We start from the raw sequence: 27,697 nt of genomic DNA, 5'->3' as shown, positions 1-27,697 counted from the left end.
AATGTTTCAAGCAAACATTGAAGCATCAGGAATTTGAGCTGACTTGAGAGTCATGTAAATAGTGTCAGCTTATACAAACAAGGTGATTCCCTGAACAGGAGAATACCCATATAGCATCAAAGCTCCCATGCGTATGTAAACATTCTGTATAAATATTTGGTTGAAGGCTTCACCATAGTGAGCTTTTGCTGTCCCAGAGTGTGGGTGTTGTCTAGAAACCTGAGATCAGGAATGACATGATCTCATCTCCCATTACTCAGATAACTGCATTTGATGCATGCCTCAGGGAAATTGAAATGATCTTGGCAGAGGATAAAACAGAGGATTCAAATGTGCTCTTTAACTGATGATCTGGACTTTGAGAATGAAGTCGCAGCTGATTTCAAATAGACTTCTAAATATCAGAGAGGAGTTGACAGAAATAAGAGAGTTCAAGGAACCACAGATGCAGTTAGTGTCAAGCTATTTAAGTTTGGTTTTAGGACTTTTTTCAGCGGATTCTATTTGCTTGCAATTTAGAGGCTTCTGCAGCTGAGGGTATGGGATTGTGTCATTTCATGAGAGTTACAAGCCATTAAAACAAACCAAGACATTAGTTCGGATATTCTTTCTGGAGTATTTCACATGCACTCCGCAAGTTAAAGGTAAGGCACAGCTCAAAATTGTACAACACGTGATGTTCTTATCAAGGGGGATACATTTTAGAGACTACTTTCATTGCTTAGGGTTTGCCAGAGAATACAAGCATGTCTTTCATATATAATGAAATGAATCGTATTTTTAGACAATTGCCTAATCATCCTGATTTTGTTCTATAAAGTGAGACTGTTAAAGGAACACATGGTGGCCTTTTGGTCAGACAATATAGGAGGTGTGCAGCAACTAACAGGCAGACAGCAGAACCAGGAACAGTGATTAAATTATAAAGAGTTTTTGTGCTAAGGTGTTTGATCCTCAATGTATCTTTCAGGGCTAAGCACATGCCTAGGATTTATAATCAAGTGGTTGATGCTCGCGCTCTCTTACTTCCAGTGTTCTGACTTCAGTATTCTGGCTTCTCAAGACAGTAATCAATGCTGCCAACAATATGGGATCATCAGTTATTAAAACCAATTTAAGAAACTTGGGGCCAGCAACACAAATGGTTGAACCTGCAAAAAGATAGTTAGTCTCAGTGCAAAACACAGTTTTGTTTCCATGATGATTTTCATGAGCTGCTTTAGTCTTTGCCATTAGCTCCAAAAGCAGCAGGGGGTATAGTTCCACTCAAAGACTACCAGAATAAGTGTCTGTCTAATCTAAGGTCTAGATTGTGTTAAGAGTTGAAAAACTACTTCAGAAAAAGTGACTGAAAATTTAAGTTTAACAGTGTCAGGTTACTCCAAATATGGTAGGTAATAGAAGAGCTATGTCTTTATTAGAAAGCTTGACTGAAAATAATGAAAAAAATATTTAACATGCACTTGGAATATTTTTGACACCTGGAACATCAGTATTCCCTAGTACCTAACTACAGCCACATTTCTGCTGATAGCCTCTACAGTAATAGGAAAGAGCAGAGTAGTATTCTCACACGCTTATCTATACTACATATCACTTCTACTAGGCTGACGTAAGGATGGCCATGACAACTGTATGCATGTTCTAGAAGGGCTTTGTAACTACTCTTTAAAGAGAGCATTTAACAAGGCACCCCTGCTCTCTCATCACACAATAGCCATTAGCAAGTAAAAGTATTAAAAGCGTCATCAAAGTGATTGGCATTTGATTTGCAGAAGTTCAGACAGGACTATAGTTGTGTTACTAGATATTACCACAAAAACCTCCTGTTCATTCCAGCTGTTTCAGTAGTTCAAGTACGATTACCAAAATTATGAAACTCTGACAGAGAGATGAATAAGAGTGTGACAAAATACTGTTACTTGTTCTGCTTTGGACAGTTATGGGGTTCAGGCCAATGTATACTAAACACATTTTTCATAGAAAGAACCTGGAATGAGTTTCTTCACAGATTACATGTTTCCTCCTGTAGGTTTGGGATTTACTTACTTGTGATTCTGGCAACCACTACTGAATGAAGACTAGGCAACTCTTCCTCATCAACTAAATGCTTAATAACCAGAAGGCATATAAATCACAGAATCACAGAATCAACCAGGTTGGAAGAGACCTCTGGGATCATCGAGTCCAACCGTTGCCCTTACACCACCCTGTCAACTAGACCATGGCACTAAGTGCCATGTCCAGTCTTTTCTTAAACACATCCAGAGATGGTGACTCCACCACCTCCCTGGGCAGCCCATTCCAATGTCTAATAAGCCTTTCTGAAAAGAAATTCTTCCTAATGTCCAACGTGAACCTCCTCTGGTGAAGCTTGAGGCTATGTCCTCTTGTCCTATGACTCATTGCCCGGGAGAAGAGGCCGACTCCCACTCCGCTACAACCTCCCTTCAGGTAGTTGTAGACTGCAATAAGGTCACCTCTGAGCCTCCTCTTCTCCAGGCTAAACAACCCCAGCTCCCTCAGCCGTTCCTCGTAGGTCAGACCCTCCAGACCCTTCACCAGCTTGGTCGCTCTCCTCTGGACTTGCTCCGACACCTCAACATCTTTCTTGAAGTGCGGGGCCCAGAACTGGACACAGTATTCAAGGTGCGGTCTCACCAGCGCCGAGTACAAAGGGACGATCACTTCCCTAGACCGGCTGGCTACACTATTCCTAATAGAGGCCAGGATGCCATTGGCCTTCTTGGCCACCTGGGCACACTGCTGGCTCATGTTTAGCCAGCTGTCGATCAGCACCCCCAGGTCTCTTTCCGCCGGGCCGCTTTCTAACCACTCTTCCCCCAGCCTGTAGCGCTGCATGGGGTTGTTGTGGCTGAAGTGTAAGACCTGGCACTTGTTCTTGTTGAACCTCATGCCGTTGGTCTCGGCCCATCTATCTAACCTGTCCAGATCCCTCTGTAGGGCCTTCCTACCCTACAGTAGATCGACACTCCCACCCAGCATGGTGTCATCTGCAAATTTACTGAGGGTGCACTCAATCCCTATGTCTAGATCATCTATAAAGATATTGAACAGCACCGGCCCCAGAACTGAGCCCTGGGGAACACCGCTAGTGACCAGCCGCCAGTTGGACTTTGCCCCATTCACCACCACTCTCTGGGCTCAGCCATCCAGCCAGTTTTTAACCCATTTAAGAGTCCACCCATCCAAGCCCCAGGCAGCCAGTGTTCAATATCAGCCACTATTTGTCAGGACTAGCAGATGTATCTTTTTGTATGCTGAAAACCATAGCAGATACACAATAGAATGCAAACATATTGCTGACCCAAACTCCCTGAATTAAATGTTTTAGAAAAACTAAAGCTGTAGTTGATTGCAATTACATTTTGAAGTGTAAATCTCTGCCAGGGTCAGGCATGAAACACTGACAGCATTTTTTTTCCTATCTCATCTCTACAAGCACATGGAAGTGAGATGAGTCTCCATATATTTCATTTTCTACCACTGAGACGGGAAAAGTGATCTCTGAGTGACATTTGGAGCTGGAACCAAGTGAACTATGACTCAACCCTTCCTGATTTCAGACTGAGCTGATTTCCAATCAGCTTCTGAAGACTACACTACAGCAAATGCAGGAAGGAGCTATGGTTTGAGAGAGTTACATATAGTCTGGTATTGATTTAAAGAGAAAAGGATGGAATGCAACTGCAAGAAAAGGTTGGGAGGAAAATGTTGAGGGTGTCAGTTGTATGCTGACTTTCATATGGACTGTAAGAAACTAAGAGTCTTAAGGGGTTTAAAAATCCCCACAAAACTGAGTAGCTGTGCTTCCCTGCATTTTCCTCTGTAGTATAACTGATCTCTAGCTACAGTCACCTTCAGCTCTGGTTGTTCTTCCTTATCAAGGATGGACCATACTAACATTTTTAAGGGATAGAGATAGTCTGTTTCCTTCTCTCCTGTATGCAGGGAGTCTCTAGATTCAACAAAAGAATTAAAGAATATTATTTAAGTGAGAAATTCAAGTCCCCAAAAGCTACAGAATGCCAGAATTAACATCACTTGGGAAAAGTTGACCTCTCCCTTTCCCCCATGCATAATCATAATGACACAAATTTTAATTACAGGACCATATAATAATTTTTCCACAACAGCCCCCTGCCTTGCTTGAAGCCCAAGATAAATATTGCTCAGAGAAAGAGACAGCTCTTCAATATTTCTGTCCTTAACACGCTATTACTGGCCCCTGTTTTATTTACTGCACACCATCAAATGCCTGCAGTGAATGCAGAATTGTTTATTTCCTCATGGTGTTTCTAGAGTGCTCATCACCACACAATCTTCATGCCTCGTAAACATTAATAAATTCATCTCTACTATGAGATGAGAGTGTTATTATCTCCACTTTACAGGTGGGGAAATCAAGACAAAGAGACTTCCCAGAGGTCAAAAAGTTAATAGGTAGCGCAGCCAGCACTGGAACACAGAACTGCATTACTTCGAAGTGTCTGGTCTAGAGATCTGAGTGCAGTGTCTTACTACTAGCACTTCCTAGCACGAACTCTCACATAGTGCAGCTGTGTATGTGCTGGTCTTTTCCATATCTGCCTCTGCGACCTTGAACTGATGTCAAGGAATTAAGGAATGTACAATTAATGGCCTCTTGCCAACATTTTAGTTTAAATAACTCAGCATTGTATAAAAATCTGGCAGAAACATGGATCAAACTAAGGTCTCTGGTGCGATGTGAACTTTTGTCATTCATGAGACCATTTTTTTTTTCTTCCTGAAACTCTATCTTTTTTCCCGTCTATGTGATTCCATTACTAGAGAAAATAATAATAATAATAAAATCCACTAAATATATTACCTTCTACACAGCCACAGCTCCTCTTCAGGACCTTGTCTTTTGTGCATATTGAATAATGTAGAGAACTTGAGTACAAAACAGTATGTGATCATGTGGTTGAAGACTTTATCATAAAACATAAATGTAAGAGGAACAAATTAACGTTGTGCAGAAAACCATAAATTCAATATTGCTTCAGCTTCTGGTAATTGACTTTCTAACTCAGTTACTATTCTTTTAATAGTAGCTTTTAAGGTTTCTGGCCTTTTTTTAGTAGGAAAAAAGTAAAGCGAATTCAGCTGCAAGCAATAACATGCAAGTCAAACTTGTATACCAGAAGGGCTGAAATGCTGACATTTGAACTCGGGAGCATGTCTTGTGCTGAAGGTTTAACTACATTGCTGAGAGATAGCTGCTGCTCCAGGGAAGAGGAGGTGGAAAGCTATTGGCTATGGTCTACTTCTACTCACATTTCTCTTTGTGCCGCACCCAGACAGTCTGTTGTCAGGGTTCCCAGTGTAGTATGTTCAGTTGCTGCTGTTGCTTTAATAGTGTTAACAGCTTTAGCCTTTTATTAGAATGAGCACTGATAAATATTTTGAACTGTTCTGGAACAGAATAGTGACAAATACTTGATGAAATTTGGGTACTTCTCTCCACCAGTTCTACTCAGAAATTAGATATCTGTTCAATCAGTATTTTGACAGCTTGCCACGTAATTGCCAGCAGCACAGGTAACAGAAGGTAACAGACCATTTTTCCTCCAAAAAAACATATTTTAGACAAAGTAAATGGAACTTCAGTGGAAAAAAACCAAAACAACACACTTCTTCAGCCACGGGGTTTTAGCCCTGCAGAATATTCAATCCCTCTTTCAAACAATGTAAGTGTTAAGAGGTCTTAAAAAAAGGATAAATAAATCAGAAGCAAGTCCTCTAATGAAAAGTGTTAGCCCTCCTAGATACAGGCAGCAGTAGGTATTTACTACGTGGATATTACAAGCAGGTTTTGAAAGCAATTGAGTCAGGGTCTGTCTTAGAAATGCTGCTCCCACTGCTTCCTTCAAAAAATTCAGTGCAATATGGTATTGCCAGACTGGACTCCATGGCACACAAATAATGGCAGCCAGCCATCATGAGGATTATCTAATACCACCTAGGGATCACTTAGTTATTTAATACCACTCAGTTGAAATGAAATACCTTTGACATTCTGAGAGAGCAGTATTAAAATGGGCCCAGAAAACACCTACAAAACCTAGGAACAAATTGTTTTTTGGAAAGTGTTCACACTTTTTAGAAGCTCTAGTCTGTACAACTGTCTTGTCTACCACTGAAAAAAGGTTATTTTCCAAGTGGAGATGAAGTCATCTTTCCCCAGGTGAATATTATTTTAGGTAGTAAACTGAAACGAGTATGATTACCATTACATCATACAATATAAATAAAATTGCAGTGTCATTATTTCTCCTGTTTGCATAACAGTTAATGAAATTGGGAGCAAGAAGTATGCAAACACCAAAGTTCCCATTCTCACAGATTTGAGGGGAAGCACAGCAGCTTATTAGTTAAAAAAAACCCTGGGTCCAAATAGACCATGTGGATGGTCTATTTAAAAGCAACAGTTTATAGCTTTTACATTCTTTTTCTTTGCCAGGTATGACATGCAGAGCTGCATTTGCAAGACCAGATAACAAGAACAAAGATAAAAATAGTGTCAGTGTCCATTTATGATCCTATAATTCTAAGGTGTCAGTTAACAAAGAAATTGAATACAAAACATGTAGAAGTAAAAAAAAAAAAGGCCAAACCTACGGGCAAACTATGTAGCTTTATGCGAGCTGCATGACTGACATAAGCTATTTACCATTTTATCAGTGATTGAATAATAGAAGCAGGTGTTCCTACTGGTCTAGGCGGAATACTCTCACTAAACATTTTCTAAATCTATCGCTCTTGTATCAGTGATGCATTGTGTTGCTGTATTTTCCAGGGCCTAAGTTATGAAATAAATTCACAATACACCAGCTTAGAATCAACCAGCAATGCTTGTATCTCAGGTACTGTAAGCTATTAATTCTTCATTTAGGGAAAATGAATTCAGTTCCTCCAAAGAGACAGTGTATTTTCCTTTAAATTTTTTATGTACAGTGCCTAGCACACTGTCTGTATGTAAACCATGAACAGAAGTAAACAATTTTAACAATTACTATTTTCTAATGGATTTCAAGAAGAAGAAAAAGAAGAATGTGCAAGTAATAAAATAATTCAAAACTGTCTATATATAGATAGATGACCTCTTAATCCTCTGCCACCCTTCTGGACTGTCTGACCACCTCTAGTTTCAATCCAGAGAGGGAAATGATGATTTTGTGTGATGTATTTTCTGCTGTCGTCTTTAAAAATCCCTCCTCACATCCCTCTCTCTAGCTACATGGAGTCCATTGCAGCAAGAATACTGGTCCAGAGCTGCCATGGGGCTAGAGAGCAAGGGCTGGAATAGAAGGGTATAGAGAGACACAGAGAGATACATATGGTCTTGGTGGTCTATGTGACTATTCTGCCTGTTTTCCCATTAGTATTGGATGGAGGATGACAGCTCCTTTTAGCATTTACTGAGGATGATGGCCCCCTTCCAAATGCATGACTAGTGCTTATGTGTGCTCCTTTCGCAGGGCTTCGCACAATCGAAGGATCTCAGCATCATACACCTCACAGTATAGAAAATTTGTCTCTTCCAAGGGGAATGCAGGGTTTCTGGGTACCATAGGCACACAGCAGCCAACCATGTTTTGAAGCAGAAGGTTCACCTCAATGTCCAGAAAAAGGGAGCATTCCCTTTTTTTGAACAGAATTTCCACCCTGAGAATGATAATTGTTTCCCAACAAAACACTGTCTTGTAGAAGCTAGTGTGTTTTCATGAGAAGTGTCTATGTGATCAATTTTCCCAGGGAATATTTTGTATTAAAAAAACTCCCAATGAAGTCTAGCTGCAGCTTCTTAACCAAGCAGATATGGATATGGACACCTATGTCCAGAACACATCTATTTCTTTCTCAGTGGGGCAGAGTGCGATTTAACTTGTGGATGTACTAAAAGTAATTTTTAATTCCTGGATCATTTTACTATGTTGCGTACTACTTCATGGTCCCTGGAGAATAGCTTAAAGTTTTATGAACATTCAAAACAAATTTCTATTAGACTAAGTGAACCACTTGTTACAGATGTCTTCTCAATAACTCTCTCAGAGTATACCAGAGGTGACTCAATTAAATTAGCTTGAAATGTGTGGTTATTCTTGTTCAATAAAACTCTTTATTGAGAGTCGTTTGTGTTCATAACCAACCTTGGTAGCAATCCATTTCCAGTTGCAAGTCAAGACAGCACCAGCCCTTAATGTTCTAATAAACAAATGGTTTAACAATTGGGAGCTAATTGTCACAGTGGGACAGCCTGGGAAGCTTGTAATCAGGCCTGTATTGTCACAATTCATTTTCATATTGTAGCAAAACAATAACCTCAGGAGCCCTTTTGAACTAAAAGAAATCTCACTTTATACTCATAGATGCTCAGCCTATGCACTTTAAATCAGATTCAGTAATTTTACACCACCTTAATCTCCTCAAAATCAACAGCCAACATTTTCTTGCTATGTCTAGGAATGACACTTCAGCAATAAAATCCCATTTCCAAAAAATGGATGTGATACATTCAGTGGCAAATTACTTGTAATATTTTACAGATTTACTCCACTGCACCTTTACTACAAATCTTAGAACATCAGCACTTATTTAAACCACAGGCGTGTTTATAGACAAGCAGATATTGTAGATCATAGCCAGGATCCAACTGGTAAAATAAACTTACTTTCAAAGAGATATCTCTTCTAGGAGTATGATAATAAATCCATATCTAACTTTCAAGGTATCTAAATTCAGGGTACAACAGTGCTTGAGATTTTTTGAAATAAACTATTTTCCATTCACTCAATCTCACCTTCTCCATGTTTTTCTTAATTTATTTTCCACTAATCCTATAATACTACTAAGATTTTTAACAAAGAAAACGATAAACATATTCAAAGAACCCATTTAGAGTTAAAAAGAGACCATTCTACGTAAAAGCTTAAAAAAAGATAACTAATTAAAGCAGCACCTTCAAAACTTCAGAAAATGAAAGTTGCAAAAGAAACCCCCAAGGCTTCTATTGTTGTTCACAATTGTCCAGACAACAAATCCATTTGCCACTTCAGTGGGATTCTGCTTTAAAAAAATGCCCGGGACTACCATAGAAGGGTTGTCAGGCACTGGAACTCAGTTGCCTTGTTAGAGACATGTGAAAAGCTTTGCAAAACACATCTACTCCAAACTGAGCTGGAAGAATTTGGTCCCTTACTTACACAGACGTTGACTTTCTCCTGTCCTTTTTTAACAAATGGAAGTAAGTCAGAAAATTAAAACAGTCATATATTCAGTGGCTTCCATTCAGGGAAGAAATGACAGGCCCACTGAAAACAAAATAAGAATTGTTCCTAAATTGGTTTGAGGATGCAAGTTGTGTCCTTTAAAACTCATTCTCAACACAAAGTTTAGATGTGATTTTTTTTTTTTTTTTTTTTTCTCCACCTATGAGAAAATGTCTAAATTATTTTATCTGCACCAAGCCAAACTATTATGGAAAATCCTAGTTATTAAACCAGCCCTACTGGAATTTCACATTAAATTCCAAAGAAGAAGAAACCAATTTTGTCAACGACCTTTTCAGAGATCATGTTTAGTCACGTTTCTTACTGTACCAAATTGAATAAGTACATCCAGCCCATTAAGAACATTTACTTAAGAACTAGCTGGAGTCTCCTAATGATAATTTCTTCTTGTAAAATAAAAATGACTAAATCCTAAAGCACTTATTCTATGTTTATTTGGTGTTTCTTATGAAGACAAACATGTAAAACCCAAGTGCTTAATTTGCCAGTTTGGCAATTACTATTCACAGTAATTTTTAAATTAAAAAACATAATCTCAATACGCTTTTAACTCCTTGTTCCATCAAAACCAAACCAAAACAAATCTAACCCCAAATCTCAAACCAAAAAATACCACTTGTTATTATCCCAGTAGTTTCTAGGTAATGAAAAGGAAAATTCTCATGATGACTGCCCTTTATGCACCTGATCTCTTGACCCAGGTTTCAAAGCAGTTGTTGGTTCAGAACTTTGTGCCTTTCTGCCTGGGCTTTCCGCATCTTAAATATTCTAGCTGGTGTTTTTCCCACTGGTTGTTAAGAAAAGAACTGTTGGGTTTTTTTTTTAAAAAAAAAGAAAAAAGTGTCTCAACAACTAATCATAGAGGAAATAAGAAAATGAGATAGATGGACAGCCAGAATACGTCATTAAGTCAGGACATCATCATAAGCTTTAGAATCAATAAACTGAATCAAAACATTATTTGGACACCATTATGCAGCATGAAATGGATTTTTTTCTAAAGAGGATTTGCAGCCTTGAAACAGAAACAACAGGGAGAGGTGATTTTATTTTATAAGATTTTAGTTCTGATTTGTACTATTAAGCTTTGTTAAACACAATACGTTTACTTTTGTTTCCTAGATTGTGTGAAGTGAACAATGACATTCAGCAGTCATGTTCTAGACTAAAAAAAATATATAGTATGCCCCTTTGGTGAAACAGTTTTTAAATTCTAATAGAATTTCAAGGTTATTATCTATTTCAGATCAACACTGGAGGTCAGAGTTCACAGCAGCCAGAATTTACAAACCTCCAATGGGTTTTGATTGACAGCAATCAGCATCTCTTCAGCATCACTGAGGGAACAAAGTACAGGTCAAGACAGCAGGCGATTTCATCTGTCATTTTTAATTATCTAAATGATATTCACAGACAAAACCTTTCCCATCCATCAGGGCATCGCATTACCATAGACAATGTTTGTTTAAAGAAGAGGCCATAAAATCAAACAATTATGAATGCAGACAAGCCTTGCTATTGACTGCATAAATAATCAAGTGAGATTTCCAAAACTCTGCTAATGAATTGGTAGATTGCTGGAAGGAAGTGGCAAGTAATAATACAGACAACAATCTAATGTTCTTATTGACTTTTACTAAAGCTTGGCTACAGTAGCAAAGATCCAAAAATGACGTCAAGTAAGGTTTCCATAGGAGCCGTATTGATATCAGTACACTGCTAAAATACAAGTAGTTAACTCCTGACCTTATAGTAGGACCAGCAATCCCCTGAGAGAGCTGAAACACTAGTGGTACAATACATCATGAGCTGAGCCAACAGCCTCAGGGCTCCAACAACGTTGCTGCACAGGCAAGGGTCCCTTCTTTTGCCATGTATAACAGTCTAATCCACAATAATTCAACTGCAATCCCAAAAATTAACTCCATTTGAGTCTGTTATATGAGTAAATAAACATCTGTAAACTGAGACTGAAGAGTATGCATTTAATACTGTTATGAAATATACGGTGTGCAGAATACAGTCTACAGACAAAAGTCACAAACAGTTTAAAGGCCAGAATCACAGGTGACATAAATTACCATAAGTCTGTTGCTACATTTACACTATCGTGCCTACATCTCATTAACTATAATCATAGGTAACTAACTGGCCCAAATGTTAATGACAGTATTGGTTTCATTAATCAGAAAATTATGTATTCTGCTCAAGTCCAACATGGCAAAATTAGTAAGAATCTTTCTCCCAGGTTCTGAAAAACTAACATGAGACCTCTTTGAGGAAAAAAAAAAGGTATAGAAAGATGATATGTGAAATGTGCAGACTGTCACCATTCAGTGGGGCAAAGCTTAAGATGTCTTTTCTCTCACTAGGAAGTACCGGAGAAGGATTTTCTCCAGGTAAAGGAATCAGGGTCGACACTAGATGCACTGTGAAGACAATAGCCAGGTAGGTGTACAACACAAAATAAGAGCGAGAGTTTTTTGCAAAGCCCATAAGGATAGTTATTGAGAGAGAGAACAGCAGAAACTTTTCCCCTCATTACCACATCTAGACCAGATTGCTGTCAGCATGTGATTCTAGTTTCTTTCACCTGAAAGCATATCACTAACGCTACAAGTCTCACACTTCTCACCCATATGATGTCCCTGGAATTGGTCTGGCAAACAGTATGGAGCAAAAAGCCATTTTGTATTTCAGAATCTCAGTAGTTTTTCCTGCCAAACAAATAAGCCAATCTATGTTTGCAAAATCTTTAACTGCCAGCTATGTTACTGGGACACGTCCGTTGTGTCTGAATTAGTCCAAACTATCTCACTGATTGTCTCATATTAGCTCAATAACATTTTTCAAATCTTTATTAGCTCTTAATGATCTTTCACAGATGTTAAAGGAGGAAACCGGACTGATCTCAATGGAATTCCAAAAAGCAAGGTTTTAAAAGGAAAAATGGAAAAAGCTCATGATCCAGAGAGATAAGGACTATCATTATATTTGATCTTGGTTCACAGGAAAAAAAATGTGAGGTTTAATTAGTCCCATGTAACCTACCTCCTGGTGTAAAAAATTAGTGGAAAACTCTTCCCTTTCCCTTCAGCTCCCCTCCCCCCCACATACTGATTTTAATTACTCTCAAAGAGTACAATCGATCCTCACCAAGCTTGGTCATGAAGACTAAACAGACATTGCAGATTGTGTCTTTCTACTGCAATTTTCCCCCTTGAACACATAATTGGTAATGAATGCAAGGAATCACATTTTTACAAAGTACTGTGGAACTGTTTCTAAAATCCCACTCAGAATTTCTTCTCAGTAGGTTATACGGTATGGCTTGCTTTCTCACACTGGTAACCAGACAACAGAAACATTAAGACTGAAGTAATGGCTTACAGCTCCTAGAACCGAGTCTTTCTGTTCAAGTCCCGCAGGTTCAGGTTTTGAGCCTTAGGAATGCCTGGTCAGTATTTGTTCTCATCAGCTCGCAAAGGTGACTGTGATACCCTAAATTCACCACAAATGGATGTCTGACAGAATATAATGTATTTGTGACAATAGAAGTCAGTCTAGATTGGACTGTAGCCAAGGCACTGCCAACCTAAATAAACAATACGGTTCAACATTACAAAATTTTTTCTTTAGTTTGAATGAAGAGGTTAATTATTTTTCAGTTCAGATCTGGATAACTTGACTGTAGCTGTATATTTCAGTGTGAGAGAGATGCACGTAATTCAGATTTACATTCATGATTCAGGTCATGGAAAGATCTCAGTTTCTACAGAAGACAGATACAACCAATAACTGCACTGAAATTATTCTAACTACAGCTGTTCCTATATAAGACACCTTTAGCAACCACTGCTAAAATTGTACACACAGTAACTTGGTAACTGCTTGTTATAAAAGAAGTAGTGATTCTCTTCCCAAATATGAAGAACTTTGGTCTATGCATTTCACCAGGAAGCTTTTGCCAATCTTTTATTTGTTTTATTTTGCAAGTTTAACACTATGATTTATTGAGATTTATCTTTCCTTACCCATAGGAATTAGTTTTTGTACTACTAGCATTGTAAAAGAGGGTTAAAGTTTATATTCACTGTATCATAATATATTTTTACAATATTTTAAGTCCTATGGATAAATATCTCAGGGTTGTTAGAAAGCCATCTCCTTTCTCCTAGGAAAACATACTGTTTTTTAAAAATCCTAAAATAGATAAAAAATACTTTAAAATGTTGTGTGAAGAATAGCTCTCTAAAGTATTAGGTTGTATTTAATAATATTCCTTCCTTTACTAAAGCAATCATTTACACCATGGACAGTCTGAATTAAAATAATCCATCAATGCATCATAGTTTGGTTGCAGGCAGTAACACAAAGGAGAATACCATGGCAACAAACCAATGGAACTATAGAAGTTTCATAGTTTCAACAGAGAGTCTCAGCTAGGTGTCTTTCTCAGAGAGGAACCTGCCAATATTTATATGAAACATTACTTTTAGAAATTATATTTAGAAAGTTTTTAATAAGACACAAGCCACTTTTGATTAAGAGAGGACTTTGAAGAAGGGTGGGGGTATTTGGTCCCAGAACTTAACCCTGAAGCTCCACTGGAAGAAAACAAGTATAAATGTAAAATCCTTACAAGAGATCTTGACCTGACAGTCTAGGCAATGTAGACACAATTGTTCTCAATTAATAGATTATATTCCTTCTCTCCTTGATACTAGCAGCCATTATATTTTCAGTAGATGAATGATTTCCTGGGGAAATTCTACTTTACAGGACACTATGGATTTAATTCTTTTCATAGTTATCTTCTAAAAGGTAAGGCTACATTCCAGAAAAGGACTTCAAAGCAAGTGATTACTGACTTAAGAATGTATTTCAGGCTTTTTATACATTGGTGATCTAAGAAATATGTGACCAGCTAAAGTTCTTTGAGGAAGATGGTAACCAAACAAATATCTAAACCATCTTTTTCAACAGCACCATTATTCCAGTGCTCCATCTTGAAATATTCCAGGTTTCAAATCACAGACACCAGGAAAAATTATTAAATCAATAAGGAAAAAACCCAAACACCCCAAAATAATTCCACTGTTAAGGAAATTTTTTTTGCTGAAGTTATTTTCTAGATTTGCAAAGCTATCTGAAGAAAGCAATATGAGGAGAATGGTATCAGAAAGTTGTGTGACAACCTCATTAGGTACTGATATTGCTTCTTCATCGGTAACAAAAAAAATGCCTGGTGATGACAATAGGCAGGTATTTTTTAAGTCAAATCAGTCTGGAAGTGTTTAGCTGGTGTAATTAGAAAACGTCTTATCTCAAATGGCTCAATGGTTGCATAAGATAAGATTGTCACATGACCAGAAGTCAAAATACAACAAAACTGCAAACGGAAACAAAGAGTTGAACAGCAAATAACTCTCCTTGAAAGCAGAAATCAGGGTAATATGTGCTTGCACAAAATAAAACAAGGAAATTATCTTGAAATAAATGAATCTTAATGAATGATTTTGGTATATTGACAGGGAACTATTAATAATCTTGTTCTTAAAAGAGGTACTTCATTTGAAGGAGGAAATCTTTCTACCTATAATGAACGCTGTTATGCTCTTTTGCAAAAGCCTTTGCAATACCAGAATATATTAATTTTTCCTCAGCAGCTCATGGCATTCAGTCCTGGATACTATTTCTTTAATCATTCTTACCATAACATTTTTGTTTCTGCTTACATGCACCTATTAAGAGAGTCATTTAAGCACCTTTTAAGTAAAGCATAAACTTAAGTGTAGGGTTGAACTAAACCACAGAACACAATTCCAAACAAGTTTATCATAACTGATTCGCCAGCCAGACAATAAGTATATGCTTTCAGGAGTGCAAAGTTTTCAGTTCTGGTTCATTAACAGTGGTATAAATTGGGAGTATCCACCTGAGTCAGTGGATTAAACAGTTTTAAATAAGAGTGAGAGAAGCCACAGGACCGCATTACTTGCATTTGTGAGGTCCACACAGTGGATGACATTTCTTGCTTCTTAACAAAGCATTAAAAGTTAGAGAAGCAAACTTCCACTTACATGCTGTCATAAATTTCAGCAGGACAAGGTCTTAGGACCTCCGCCAGCTTATGCATTTCTAAGAAAATAAAGCTTGTAAGACAAAAAGTTTGGGTTGAGGGGTTCCATTTTTTTTATATTTGAGAACTTCTGCACTTTGAGAAAAGAATGTAGCACTTCTGGAATTTAAGCTAAACACTGGAATGCATTTTCATACATTCAGTCAGTTCTGTATCCTGAAAAGGTCTCAAAACATGCACTGAATTTCCTCCTTTCTACTCTCTTATGCAACTGAAAAACTGTTCTCGCTTCAGGAATAAAAATTCAGTTATATTCATGTGAACAACTGAAATAAAATCTATTAAATTGTCATTGTAGCTTTTGTAATCATTATGCGTTTTTTATTTCAAAGAGAAATGCATCTGGGCTTGTTTCTCTGACTTTCATTCTGCTAGTCTGTTCACCACAAGATTTTGGTCTTTGTATTGTATTGTATTGTAAAAACAGCAGTTATTTGTAGAAAATCTGTGTATTCAGTGTTTTCCACACTATATTAATTTATGGTGCTTGGTGTTCTCATTTTTTATTTGGACTGAATTTTTAAAATACCATTAACCACATACTGTGGCTCCTGCAGCATAAAGTTCATGAAGTAATTTGACTTCAGATGATTAGCTAGAAATTTATCACATGTGACCTAAAAGTTTAGCTCTGCAGCAATATTTCAAAATACACAGTATTTAGGCAAAAGGAGAGCAAAATCAGAACATTGCTACATGGCTTACTTATTATTCCACTTCAGGATCTTTTGTAGTTTGAATGGTGCTGAGGAGGTCACACAAACGGATCACAAACCTACAATTTTGGTCAGAAAGGAATGCTTCTATCTTTATGTAGCCATCTTCAACGACTGCTGAATTCCACAGCCACATCTTTTTTCCTGTGGACAGGATGCCAAATAGAAATTTCTGTATTCCTGTGAGTTCTTTTCATCTACTATTAATAGAGTCTGCATTGTTGCTCACTACTGCTTTTCTGTTAATATTCCTATTTTGAACAGTGACAATCAAGAAGATTCACATCCGAACTTTCAGCCTGACAGGACAGAGTGAAACACACAGGCCTTCAGGTCTGCCTGTCCTTGGGGTGCCTGTAGAATACATCCGTTAAAATGAATAAAACACAGAGTACTTGAATAATCATTAAATAACAGCACCTAAAATTTTAATGAAAATAGTAATTAATCAATACATTGGCTGCTACATTAATCAGGAAAAAATATTCCCCTTTCCCTTAAATTATTTTCATAAAATTCATGTTAGTTTGAGCTCTTTTGATGTGCTAATATGGGGGAGACACAAAATCTAGTTCTAGACAATTAGGGTTAATTTCTATGCTTCTGCTATAGTTATGAAAGAAAACTTACTCTAATGGGTAATTCACCACAAAAACTTTATTTCATAGTTGTGAAATGTCTTCTATTTCTAAAGTTAGCCTTCTGCATGCCCCAGACGTCACCTAGGTAGTTTGGTTTAAATGAAGTGTTTCTGCGAGAAAAGATAAAATTTGTCCGTAGTAAAAAAAGTCAGGAATGAATACAGTTTAATGAAACAGCCCAACCAGCAAAATAATAATGCAGAATATTTTTTAAAGGTTTCAATACTTTCCAACAAGAGATTTTCTGGGGAATTACCTCCACAGTTTTATTTTCCTTTTTTCTAATATGAAGTACTTATTCCTTACGTAATGCATAAAATGCTTTATAAGAAATAAGATTATGGTGACAGACACCTGCGACATCTCTAAAATTGTATGTCACAAATCACAGCAGGACAATCAAATAACTAATATTCAAAGTACTAGATATATTAATGACAAACCAAATGAAATACAAAGGAACTCTATTATTGTACAGAAAAGGCAAACTGAGCAGAGGGCATTTTTGTTTCTATTTTTAATTTTATGTCCTTTTTTACCTCAAGAGAAGTTTATAAAGACATGTTACCTGTGTTTTAGTGGGCTAAAATAGTAAAAGGTGGGCATTGTACCTTCTCTTCCTTTTATATTCCTCATTTTTTTATTTTGAAGTATTTCCCTTTTAAAGCAAAATCAAAACCTCCCTTCTGCCAATCAATATAAACACCAGTTAAAATTAAAAACACACTTCATAAAATCACACCTTAAAGAGAAGTATTATTGTTGTTGCTATTAACAACACTTATAATAGTACAAAAAAAAATATAAAAGTACATAATTGCTAAAATACAGTGAAATCCCCAAGGTAGAAGTACGTTAAGCCATATTAGTTCCAAATGACTAACATTTTTATAGCACGAGATAAATGAATTAATAATTATTGGCTACTTATTTTAAAGGATTGCCATTTTTTGTTTAAAGAGATATAAAGTACATGCTGCACTGTCAATAATCCTTCCAGTACCACTCTCTTTTAGAACAGAGGAGACTTCTACAGCCCTCTAGACTTACACAATCAACTCCCAATAATCCCTATATACTGTACAAACTCTATATTAGAAAGACTTGACCAGAAGTTCTTAAAATAAAAACATACAAGCAAAGCTGTGGGGTAGAGCTGACAAAAGTAGCATGTGTTCATGCTCACAGTCCACTCCTCTCTCTGTGAAGAAATATCTATCTAGTCTATTCAAGGGTAAATTCAGCACTGGCATTTTGACCTCTTAATGCTTACAGTGAATTTAGTTTAAAGATCTAAGTAAGGTGAGAAGTAAATGCTCCACTGATGTATACAGCTACCTCTAAAGGAGATTACAGGCAATTAAAGAAGACGGTTTAAGCTTCCTTTCCAAGTTCTTTTACACCTTCATTCTGTAAAGGAGGCCAATGTGCTGAGTTTCTGAGTCCTAGAATGTCCTTGATGCTTCTTGGTGTCAAGTGTTCATTCTTAAATTAATACTTCTATTTCAAACTCTTTGAGAGACAGTGCTCCCATTAGCTTATACAAGTGAAAAGTAGTATTGGATAAAGAACTTTGCTGAAGGAGAAAATATTGGGGGAGAGGGAAGGCAGAAGCCCTCATGTATGTCACAGCATTTTCTCACTCTGAGATTTCTCTGTCTGGCACGAATGGATTTGGCCTTCAGAGGCTTTTGAAACTGGGACAGTAGAGGAAGAGAACTGCTTTAACAAAGATAAGCCATTTCAGGGTTTCTGGAGATCAAGGCTGTCTTAAGAACCCACACCGATTGTCCCAGGAGAACGAACAAGTAAATGCTACCAAAGTTTCTTTTCCCCATGAGAAAAAACACTTGTAAGTTCCAATCCTTTCAGATGGATTCTTTTCTTTTGGCAATTAAAAAATTCTGCCATTTCCTCACTGTCGCTGCTTTTTATATGCCTGCATAAGCAGAAAAACCCTTATGTATCACAATCTTGCCATGAATGGGCAGAGCCCTCGTACAGTCTCACAGGACATCTTTCTACCTAAATTGGCCTTTCAAACATAACAGCACTGCTTCAGAAGACTTGGATTATCCATTCAGTGACTGTGCTGGCTGGGATCTCTAACTCTGGGAATACAGAATCTGCTCCAGGTTGGGAGCCAACTGCTGGTGTAACACTGACAGATGCAGGACCCATATGCGCAAGTCTGGGTAGGACGCGTGTATCACTGGCATCTGGATGTCAGCTTTCCTTTTCTGGTTCTACTGCTGGCTTTGCTGATAAATCCGATTGTCTGTCTGCTGCGGGTCAGCCTGCCGCTGTCCTGTAGTCATGTTTCTTGGATTAGTGACTGGTTCCTCTCTATTAAGGAGTACTATCTGAGCATAGTATGCACCCTTAATGTTTTCGTATGCTACTACACATCTAATTCCAGTATTTCTACTGTTCCTGGTGATTTAGGCACAGATGATGAAATCTTGCAGGTGTAGCGAATCTGTAAAATGTGTAAATGTTCACTGCCTGTCTAGTGGCTGGGGAGCTCTGCTGATACCATCCATTACTTTTTAATCCTAAACAATTTTCTACTGCTAGATATACTGCCAGGAATTGCAAGTGTAAGATTCGGATGACACCACAAAGACATTTTTATAAAGAGGAAAACACACCACATTAAAATGCTTTATATGGTTAAAAAAAAAGTATGTAAAAATTTGCCAATATATCATTGACACCTACCTAGAAATTTCCATGTGTCACTCTTGACAGGCACATTCTTGACACTAAAGAAAATAATATGCTCTTTAACTAAAATGCTGTGCTCTGCTGTTGCGACTGTTCTTCCTTAGTTGCTTTGAAAAAATATGAGTTTTTTCCCTTTGACTTGAGAATGCAACAATACCTTAATACTTGGGAGCAAAGCTTGATAATACCTGTAAATTAAGAAATGTTAACCATTTCCTCAGGTAAGAAATAGGAAAGGCCACTTTCCATTTACATTCAGAGTCTCCCAAAATTACAGCCTCTCCATGAAGGAGGTCACTGAACGTTATTCTAAAGCAAGGCTTAAGGGTGGACACGCTCCTAAATTCGGCAATAGCAGTTACAGTTACTTCCTGCCAAGCCTCCTACATGTAGATAATTCATACCCTCATCAGGAATAATCTGTTTGGGAGTTGGGGAAACTTTTGTAGAATGAATGCCAAATGCTGCTAATTAGCTGTTGGCAAACACTGGAAATGTGGGGGCCAGTACAAAGCCAGTAGCCTAAATGTGCGAGGACTAGACATGAAGCAACCCCCTTCCTCTCCTACAACATGTGCCCCACCTAATGTGGACTACTGTATCCTAAAATGCAAATGTGTGTGGGCCTAAGTAGACACAAATAAGAATCCCTACAATGCCTCCAATGCCAACGCCAGTGACAAGAGCAGGCCTTTCTGCAGGATGGTGTAGTACCTTCTGCTGGCCAGCTGACATACAGGTTTGATCTTTCACAGGCATAGCTTTAGCAGCCTACAACTACACGTTCAATTGAAAATATCTATTTTTGTGTGCCAAGCGCAACACATAAAAATGGCTACTTGCAAGAATTTAGATATATAAAATTATGGAAAATTAGTTTCATTTTCAGGACAATAAGCTTGGGTTTATAACAAACAAAAGCAAGTATTTTTTCTGATAGACCAATACAACATTGTATCTTGAAAATTTGAATTGTTTCCTACCTTCTAATATACACTTTGATAACTATTATTTATGTTTAGACTAATATTTAGCCTTTTTTCTTCAAGGGGAGGATCTGTGTTTCATTTGGCTTGACTACATAATTCATAAAGGATGAAAAACCCTGCCTTGATCATTACTGTTTTAAACACGTAAATGACACCAAGCTTAGCAGAACAGTCTTTCAATGAGATTATTTAAAGTCCCAAACTTTTCATTCTCAGAGTTAACAGAGGGCTTACTTTTATTTGCAGAATTGTCTGGTGACAGTATACTTTATATAAACAAACCTGGAAATTCTAAACCCCAATAGAAATACACTTCTGTGCAAAATTTTGTTTGCTTTGAATACTGAAACAGCCTGAAGAAAGCTGACCAGTCCCATACTGTTGGCGCCTCCTTCTTCCCGCTTCCTAAACTACATACAGTAAGAAAAAGTGAAAATAACTAAAAGACTTTCAGCTAATGGTATTTTTTTGAAAGCAAACAACAAAGTGGCTTTATCAATGGGCTAGGACACAGCTGTAGCAAAGAAGGTGTCCTCCTCACAATGGTGACTGGGAGAAGTAATTCTTGTTCTCTGCTGTAGGCCTCTCTTGAAGTGTGAGGAGGACTTCTGACCTCCAGATACAGGTACATATCTATCACAGATTTTTTTTTCTCCTGAAAGTGTACATTAAAGGCAGATAATCCACCACCTCTGTGCTAGAAAAACCATGAAGTCGTAAAGATTAAAATCTTATGCTGAGCAGAAGATACAACTAAGGGAAGAACAGAGTAACAAATACTAAATGGAAAGCAAGCCAATGATACACACTTTAAAACACTATCTAAAATACGTAGGAAAGAATTTACAATTCATTAAATCAAACCTGAATTCAATCAGACACTATCAAAGAGTTATCGTCTTACAGTAAAATAAAATGGTATATCTAAATAGTATTCTTCTTAAAATGGAAAAAATGTGAAAGAAGAAAACACTTCATTGGCTAAGTGCTGTGCATAATTAACGAACAGAATTCAGCATCAATTTGCATCTTATGTGACCTTACTAAATGTCCTCCAAAGAAAATGGGATACAATGTAATTACACACAATTGCATCACCTGGAAATGTTATCATTTGTTTCCATACTCCCTTTTTTATTTTCTCTCCAGGTAGAAATTCTAATACAGTGACATTTTAGCAGCAACTAATGGAAACAATCACTTTTAATCAACTTTTGAGATAATATATTTCAGAACAGAGAGTATGCTCTACAAGTCTGATCAGTGCTGGGTCCAGTCCTGTTCAACATCTTCATCAACGACCTTGACGAAGGGACAGAGTGTCTTCTCAGCAAGTTTGCTGATGATACGAAGCTGGGAGGTTTGGCTGATACACCTGAAGGCTGTGCGGCCATTCAGCGTGATTTGGACAGACTGGAGAGCTGGGCAAAGAGGAACCTAATGAGGTTCAACAAGAATAAGTGCAGGGTCCTGCACCTGGGAAGGAGTAATAAAATGCATCAGTACAGGTTAGGAGGTGATCTGCTAGGGAGCAGCTCCATGGAGAAGGACCCTGGAGTCCTGGTGGACAACAAGTTATCCATGGGATGGCAATGTGCCCTTGTGGCCAAGAAGGCCAATGGTATCCTGGGGTGCATTAAGAAGAGTGTGTCCAGCAGATCGAGGGAGGTCCTCCTCCTCCTCTACTCTACCCTGGTGAGACCTCACCCGGAGTATTGCGTTCACTCCTGGGCTCCCCAGTTCAAGAGGGACAGAGATCTACTGGAGAGAGTCCAATGGAGGGCTACGAGGATGATTAAGGGACTGGAACACCTGCCTTATGAGGAAAGGTTGAGAGACCTGGGGCTTTTTAGTCTGGAGAAGAATGAGAGGCGATCTGATTAATGTGTATAAATATATGGGGGCTGGGTGTCAAGAGGAAAGGGCAACCTCTTTTCACTTGTGCCCTGCGATAGGACAGGGCCAATGGATGCAAGCTAGAGCACAGGAAGTTCAACCTCAACATGAGGAAGAACTTCTTTACCGTAGGGGTTACAGAGCACTGGAACAGGCTCCCCAGAGAGGTCGTGGAGTCTCCTTCTCTGGAGACTTTCAAGACCCGTCTGGATGCATTCCTGTGTAACCTGCCCTAGATTGGTCCTGCTCTGTCAGGGGGGTTGGACTCAATGATCTCCGGAGTTCCCTTCCAACCCCTAACATTCTATGATTCCATGATTTATTTCAACAATATTTATATTGCTTTAAATGGTATGTGCTTTAAAGTCTGTGCAAAGGTGCTTGCACTTTCCAAGTAAAATCCAGGAGATACAGAACTGCATCTGGGGCTCCAGTTTCTATAGTCAATACTTAATTTTTATATTTATTTAGACCCCACTGTTGCAAAAAAAATATGAAAAAAGTGACTAGCAGATAGCGGATATGATGAAATAACTCAAGAGTGAAAAGCAGCCTTAAACAGTAGCATTCACATGAATCTCAACTGTCCATGCCCCATTTAAGGGTCCTCTGTATGCAGACTCCAACAATACCCTTTGCCAGCTCCCATGGAAAAAGAGGGTACATAATGCTGCCCTTCACTTCTACTGCAAAGGAGGACAAAGGACGTTTAAAGCCTATTTCTAGTGCTTTTTGTTTTCATAAGACCTGAAATGAGGAATATAGTCACCTTTGAAATGGTCTTTGATGTTCTCAAGGAAGTGAAGAAAAAATATCACTGGTAACTTGCACAGCACGCCCATGAAATATACTTTTCCCCATTTTTACTTATTCATATAAAATCAACACCCTTTTCTTTTCTTGATGAATGCTGTGATTGAAAAAATAGAAACAAGGCAGTCTGAAACCCTGACACTTATTTGTCCTCACCTATATCTTTACAAACACCATAGAGGGTATAATTCTTTCTGGTGAACCCACACGTTTATGCTGTCTATACTTTTCAAGCCACCTTACTTCAGAGCGAAACAGGGCTAAACCCCAAATCATAGCTGAATGCAGACTCTATTAAATAGAGTTTTGTTGATGTATCTGAAGAAAAATTCCTCCTTCAGCATCTACAGGCTGCAGAAAGTTGTCCATTTCTTTTAATGACCTATTCCCTCTGTCTGCTCCACTACAGCCCACTGGCTATGGAAATGACAACACTCAGCAGGTGACAACAAAACGGTCAACAAACAGTGCTGAGATATGTCATTTTCTTCAGATACTTTCTCAGGAACTAAATGACACACTACGGTATGCTGTGTCCTGCTCAGATCAAATATTTCTTTATTAAATAAAACTGAAAGCTCTTATATATAGTTGCAATATAAAAGGCAGGTTTAAGAGTACCACTTCAAGCTCCAATTGCAAAACAATTTGCTATTTCCCAACCCTCCCCCAGTCCCCTCTTAGCATATAGCCCCTCGGGCAGCAACTGCTAGGGTGCTGTACCTCTGCCATAACTCCAGATTGAAAGCCCTGTCCTTATGGAGTCAATCTGATGCACTTACTGTGACTGGGACAAGTTGGAGTATGCAAATTAGCACCTTTTGAGTCCCCTGAACCCACGAAATCCTCTCGCCACATGTTCCAGCTAAGGGACTTGAGACGTCCCTTATAACAGTGCTGTCTCTGCAACTCCTTTAACCTTTTCAGATTCCAATCTAGCCTTTTTTCCTAGCCCTTTTTAGAAACATGCAATTTATCAGGCTAACCTCTGTTATAATTTAAACCGGTGTAAAACCAAAGCCACATCATGGCATTCAGTGGCATTTACATATGTTTAAAGTGCAAAAGAGCATCCAACAGTGAATAGAGGCCCACAACATTAAAATTTCCATGAGAGAGGTTTTTCTGCCTCCTTCCAGTTTCAAATATTTATCATTACTCTGAATCACTTACAGTAGTATAAAATGCACAATTAGATTTCTAAAGTTCTAAATAAAATAACATCAGGTATAAGAGTTTACCCTTTAATTACAAGAGGATGATCTTCTGAGAAGACTATCAATCTACAAAGTACTTCAGGAGAGACTGGTGATCAACCTGAACTGATTCCTATGTAGATTATATATTTAGCTGCAGAAAGATAAAATAGCATCTATCCTTAAATCATAAAGAGGAAACTGCTACTGGAGATGCCTTACCCCTGGAAAGGCACACTGCAAAGCGAGATACTAATCTTTTCTTACCAGAGTCCTATGGCTCTTTTCACAACATATCAGCATTTACACTGTTTTCCTGCCTTTAAACTGTGTTTGGGTGAGGTGTTTGAGCAGTTAATAACTGGATATTTCATGTCACCCCAAATTACTGTTTCCAAGTAGACTGTGTGTCTTTCTCTCTTTTTCTCAACATAACACTTAGAACCCTGACATTCCCCTCCTTGTTCAATTTTTTTTTTAAAGATTTTGTTCCTCATTTAATGTTCTAAAAATAATCTAGATTATTTTCTTTGGTCCTGTCCACTTAGAAACTGTATTTTTTAGAGGGTTGTACTCCCCTGTATGTATATACTACTATCTCTTACATCATAAATCCATCATTTTTGTTCAGTGTGTACTAAGGCATTACAGGATCAAATTTATTACTGTTATTCTCACTGTTTCTGAATGACTAACTTGAACTTTATACAATTATCAGCTTTTCTAGATAAAACATGGTTACATACTGAATGCTTTTGATTTTGGATAGAGATGTAGTATAAGTAAGTGTCTATTTTTCTCCCTTATTGTGTTCAGTTTCTGGACTGCACTTTGTTGAGAGCAATTGGTGCCCCCTTTGGTTTTGTACTGGAACACTCTGGACATTAAGTATACAAAGTAGACTACATGTGTGCCTTATAGAAATCATTCCCTCATAGAGGTTTATATGATCTCCAAACCTTCAGTTCTGACTTGCTATGTACTCATTCTGTCTCGTTGCATTATGCACAGCTCTTCACTGACAAGAGAAAGTTTAGGATCACTTTGCTGTGTGGTTTGATCTGTAACAACTATTTCCTCTTAATTCATCTCTTAACTTCCACTTTATTTTTGGCTACTGATGCATAACTTAACCTCTACTTCATCCCAAAAATCTTTACTTTCAGACAGCACATATCTGTGCTCTCCAACATATCTTGAGTTTTGTCGTCTTTTTCACATTTTCCTCTTTTTGCTTGTCTTTGATACACGCTAACAGAGGTCTGTTGGTAGGCTAGCCCTTTAACCCAATGCAGAATGCAAGAAGCTGAACGGTTGTCTTCGTCCTCACAAAGTATACCACTGACATCATCATTAGCAACTGCCCTTCACAAATTTCCAAGCCAGTAGAAGTCTTTTCTGCTAACACCTTTTTACAGCCTGGAAAAATCCTCCATCAGCACTACCATCTGCTGCTTCCTCACCTCTAGTCTCGTGTCACTATTTCTGTGTTGACTAGTGTTATACAGAGATAACCTCATTATGTAATACTCAGAGTGACTGAAAATAGCAAATGAAAAGATAAATCTTCTCCCTAATATTTTATAGCACTCCAACACTTTCCTGTCTATTTTCCCACTTTTTTCATTTTCTTGTCAGATGGGGCTCCCTCTAATAACTCAAATATTGGAAGAAACAAGATTTCCACTCAGCTATAGCCTAGCCAGGCACAGAACTACCTCTAAACTTAATGTCAACTTGTACTTGTTTTTCTACTGCTTATATCTGATTAAAACACTTCGAAGTTTTACAATACTCAAACATCTGTGGGGGAAGAAAAATTTTAGAACTATGTATTTTCTTACTCAATTATGATTATCCCTTGTTCAATTATGATTATCCATACTGTTTGGCCAATTTTAATTCCTAATGGTACGCTTACAGGGCAAAATATTAGTACTTGTTTTCACTACAGGAGAAACTTCTGTTTCTCCATGACACTGTTAACTGTGTGCAACTCTTATACCTTCATCTACAATTGCTCATTACTGCAAAAATGTAAACAACTTGCTTTGTTCACTAATCTCTACTTTGCCTTAACAAAAAAGATTCACAGGTTTTGCACAATCTAAACTGGCTGCATGCTGAACATGCATTTTTACTATGTATGGAAAACTTCACCCACTTGCTCTCCAGCAAGATGTTTTTAGAAAAAATTAATAGTGTCATTGTCTTGTTATATTCTAATCTAATTATAGGTAAATAGCAACATCTTCCAAACATGACTAAATATTGTAGTGAAAATGTATAGTAAATTCTTTCCACTTTTTGTCTATGCCAAGCTTGATAGAATACCATTGTCCTACAAAGAGTGTCAACAGCGCTGCAAAAATAATAACAGAAATGGAGGACAAGACCCATTTGGACAACAGAGAAAAACCCCTGATACGAAAGTTTCCTTCAAATTGGGTATTTCTTTCTACACCTTCTGTATTTGATAACACTCATTTATAAACTGGATAATAAAACTGCGTTAACTTGAGCATGTGAAAACATTTCCCCAATAACAACTCCCAATTTTTCTGCTTGACTATGGGAAAAAGCCTTTTGTTTTGTTTTGTTTTGTTTTGTAACTACTGAGATATAAACAATAGTTGTTAGCATTCAGCTGATCATTCATGTGACCATGAGTACTTCTAAGAGTATCATATGTATGATTCAATCGCTTATTTGCAGCTATTACACAGCTCAGACAGTGGGTCAGGCTCTAGAACACAATTATAGACACAATTTTCTTTTAGTTTAGAAGTGCAGGTGGATGGGGCAGTAGCTACCTGCAAACAGAAGACTAACTGTTGGAGTGTTCACTTGGAGTGAAGAGACATTAATTTTCCTTTCTCCTGAGGAAACTTAAACTTATCTGACAGCCTCCGGAAAACAACCCGGTGGTGGCCCAGATATAGTCTAAGCTACTCTATATGGTAGTGCCATGACCTCAAATGATTCACTAGAAACCAGAGATGTTGCATTCATCCTGCAAATTTACTTCACAATTAATAAGTGGCCCACTCTGAAGAACAGTACTATACTATGTTGACATACAGAATACACTTGTACAGTTTCATGTTGTTCCTATTATTACAGTGCTGGAGGCATTAATAAACGTAATTTTAAAAAAAGAACATAAAACTATTAGAATGAGGGACATGTTTCAATTGTATACAATGTTAGCAATTCATCAGGCTTCATATGTCCATACG

General features: G+C 37.8%; 1 protein-coding gene and 1 long non-coding RNA gene across 2 annotated transcripts in view; one reads left to right on the top strand and one right to left on the bottom strand.

Moving 5' to 3' along the window:
* NPAS3 (neuronal PAS domain protein 3) overlaps positions 1 to 27,697 on the bottom strand; it is a 640,005-nt gene that overhangs the window by 291,014 nt on the left and 321,294 nt on the right. The gene's annotated exons all lie outside the window — the stretch shown is intronic.
* On the top strand, positions 423 to 27,697 carry LOC137663003 (uncharacterized). Its single transcript, XR_011048095.1, has 3 exons — positions 423 to 644; positions 11,711 to 11,786; positions 26,780 to 27,697. It is a non-coding gene; the product is annotated as an uncharacterized lncRNA (long non-coding RNA).

Source organism: Nyctibius grandis, chromosome 4 (genome assembly GCF_013368605.1).
Source record: "Nyctibius grandis isolate bNycGra1 chromosome 4, bNycGra1.pri, whole genome shotgun sequence".
In the NCBI taxonomy this organism is placed as follows: Eukaryota; Metazoa; Chordata; class Aves; order Nyctibiiformes; family Nyctibiidae; genus Nyctibius; species Nyctibius grandis.
Note: the sequence above shows the minus strand (reverse complement) of the source record. Positions and strands in the feature narration are given on the sequence as shown.